General features: G+C 35.2%; 1 pseudogene; it reads right to left on the reverse strand.

Annotated features, from left to right (window-relative positions):
* Window positions 1–1,420: 1,420 nt before the first annotated feature.
* Window positions 1,421–2,014, reverse strand: LOC100353628 (dnaJ homolog subfamily C member 12 pseudogene; annotated as a pseudogene).
* Between the last annotated feature and the right edge of the window lie 1,527 nt (window positions 2,015–3,541).

Below are 3,541 nucleotides of genomic sequence, written 5' to 3' on the forward strand. Positions count from 1 at the left end.
GCACCCATGTGGGAATCCTGGATGAAGCTCCTGACTCCTGGCCCAACCCTGGCCATTGCTACCATTTGTGGAGTGAACCAGCAGATGGAAGATCAATTTCTCACCTCTCTCTCTTTCTGCCTCTCCTACTCTCTGTAACTCTGTCTTTCAAATAACTTAATATATTCACATATTTAAAAATTTATAAAAATTCTAATGGCTGAAAGTATATAATTTCTGAATAAGGACAGCCTTTTATGTTGAATATATCTAGCTTTAAAAAAACCCTGCTGACAAGCTACTATAACAAAATAACACAAACCGAGTAGTTTTTATACAGCAGAAATTCATTTCCCACTATTTAGAGGCTGGGAAGTACAAAAAGAATGTAGATTCACTGTCTGGTGAGGCCCACTTTCTGGCTCATAGAGAGTGCCTTCTTGCTATGTCCCCCCATGATAGAAGGGACTTGAAATTGCTCGCTTTCTCTCTCTCTCTCTCTCTCCCTCCCACTCTGTCTCTCTTAGTCCTCCTTGCCCATTAATAATGGCTCCATCTTCATGACTTAATCACCTCTCAAATCATCATTTTAGGGGTCAAGATTTCAACATATGAAATTGGGGAACATGAATATTCAGACCATAATTATTAAGTGTGTTTTTATTTTGTCTCATTTTGTTGTAGACCAATGAAAACTCTGCCATTGACTAAGGGACCCATGCTCTAAAACCTTTTTTGTTCTTAATTTTCATTCAGTTGTTCAGAAACTAAAAAATAACCATAGAACTATACGTGACCATCAGGAATTCCAATCTAAAGAGGTTGTATTATCAAACAGGTCCATTTTGAATTAGAACATAATTTATACATGTATCATTTGCTTATATACCACAAGAAATCTCGTAGAATTGTATTTCCTCAAATAAATTATAGCTTTCAGTTCAGGTTTCTTAAAGTATAAACATCTATTCCAATTATTTTCAAAATATAGTTGAATTATAAATCCATTTGCAAACTGTGGAGAAATTACTTATTTAAATCTGTGGAGCTTAGACAAGTAATTTCACATCTCATTTTAGGTCAAGGGTCACAAAATATTTTCTGTATATCTACACTAACAGAGATCATTGTGCATCAATGAAATTTTTAAACACAGAGATCAAATCTTAAATAGATTTCTGCAAATTGCATTAACTGCAAAGCACATGTAATATGCTCTATTCTGGATCTAAGAACCTTAATTTATTCAGATATTGGAAAGAAACTAGTCTTAAATTTTCTCACTGTGTGGGAAAGGGCAAAAAGATAGAAGAATCCATGGGCACTCAGCAAAGTGCGAACATGACACAGACACACGCCTTGTTTTAGATGTGAACAAAAACCGCGTGGCGGCAGCACAGGGACCAGTATCACACTCCATCTTTTACAACATAGGAATATTTCATATTTTATAGTATCTGAACTTTCTCAGGAGTTCTGAAGGAGCATACCTGGGCCAGTGGAAACGAAAGTGCCAACAGTTCATGCTGGAAAAACTTTGAGAATCTGGATTTTGCTGTGAGCTTGACTTCTCTAGGGACTCAGACTCATTTTGCTTAATTTTTTCTGTGATTGGAACCATTTCATCTTCTGTTATTTCTCTTTGTTCATTCCAGTTCTCATTTTCAATCTTGTTTGTGTGAGTCTGATCAGCTTCCTCCAACATCAGATTCTTTTTACCTCTAGCAGCCCACTGCATTGATGTTTTCACTGAGTCAGTCAAAGCTTCCCATGTAGAAATGGCTTCAGCATCTGACTCCTTCTCCAGTGGTCATAACAGGCTTGACTCTTTATTGGTCAAAATCTCCTTTGCCTTTTGTAGTTTCAGAAAAGTCTCCAGAGCTTTGGAGTTTTCCGGATGTTTGTCAGGGTGACATTTCAAAGCTCTGACTTTACATTCTTCCAGTATTTGTTCAACTGAAGATACTTCATCACATCCCGGTAATTTGTAGTAATCATTGGTGTCTTCTGACTTGTAATTTAGTATTGCATCCATTTAAATTAGTAAGTCAGCTTTTCTTCCCTAAGAAACAGACACTGTGGGCTCTGAATTAACAGAAAAAGACCTGTCTATAATAGAACTAGAGCAACATATTCTAAACAGCAAATACCAGCTTGAAGACCTCTATCATTATTAATTTATATTTTGATGTAAAAGCACTTAGGAGACATTTTAGTATACCATAAAATATTTTTAACTATAGACACTATGGTATACATTAGATCACTAAGTCTTAGGCATCTCACATACTCCAACTCCTCAGTGACTGACAATAATTACCCTCCTCCCCACTTCTATGACTATTTTAGATTTCTCATATAAGTGGTACAATGTATTTGTCTTTCTGTATCTGATTTATTTCACCTAGTATAGTGTTCTCCATGCTCCTTCATGTTGCCTGAAATGGCAGGATTTCCTTCTTGTTCAAGTCTGAACAATATTGCTCTGTGTATATGTGTGTGTGTGTGTGTGTGTGTGCGGTGTGTATTTAGGTTGCTTCCACATTTTTATTATAATTACTCAAATAAACCTTCAGTTTCAATAATTCTGTATTCCCCTCTACTTACCCCAAATAATGCAATGAACATGATAATGCAGATATCTCTTCAAATCCCCATTTCACATCCTTTGAATATATCCTGAATTAGGATTTTGGGTCATATGGTAGTTTTGTAATTAAATTTTGAGGAATCCCGACACTGGCTACACCAATGTATATTCCCATCAAAAGTCTGAAAGAGTTCCCTTTTCCTCGCATCCTCACTAAAACTCATTATTTTAGTTTTAGTTTTTGATAATACCCACCCTAACAGGTGTTTGTTGATAGCTCATTATGATTTTGATTTGCACTTCTGTAATGATTAAGAATGTTAAACATTTTTTTTCATAAATCTATTGGCCACTTTTGGTCTTTGAAGAAATGTTTATTCAGATCCTTTGCTCATTTTTAATTGGGTTGCCTTTCCTGCTATTGAGTTGTTTGAATTCCTTATATATTTTTAGATATTAACCTCTCCCTCCCTATGTAGTTTTGTTTAACTTTGTGGCAAAGACTTGCTAAAATCATTACGTTTTAAACTTCTAAGATCATATTTTTCGTATTAACATATTGGTTTTTCCTTTTTTATGTATTAGGATAGAAGCAACCCATAATTTCTACACAAAAAGAAAAATATTCTTTTTTTGTGGACAAATAGTATATCCCACAGATGCCACAGCAAGTGTGCTGCAAGCTGTTGACACAAACTATAGCAGCAATCTCCATACCTTGACTTCAACTTATGAGGAAAGAAAAAGACAATAAGCATTCTGAGCATAATTATCCTACTGCTTAGCGTGGAAAATCAAATTTAGCTTCACAAAATGATCATTCATTCATTCGACATTTATAGTGACCCTGCTATATGCTAGTTTTGTGGTAGGCACTGGAAATACAAAGACAAATAAGACAATGTCTGTGCCCTCAATTAGCTCTAATAGAGAAGTCAGATGTGCAAAAAAAGCAATTATAATACACAGTAA

The sequence above is a fragment of the Oryctolagus cuniculus genome, chromosome X (assembly GCF_964237555.1).
Source record: "Oryctolagus cuniculus chromosome X, mOryCun1.1, whole genome shotgun sequence".
Taxonomy (NCBI): domain Eukaryota; kingdom Metazoa; phylum Chordata; class Mammalia; order Lagomorpha; family Leporidae; genus Oryctolagus; species Oryctolagus cuniculus.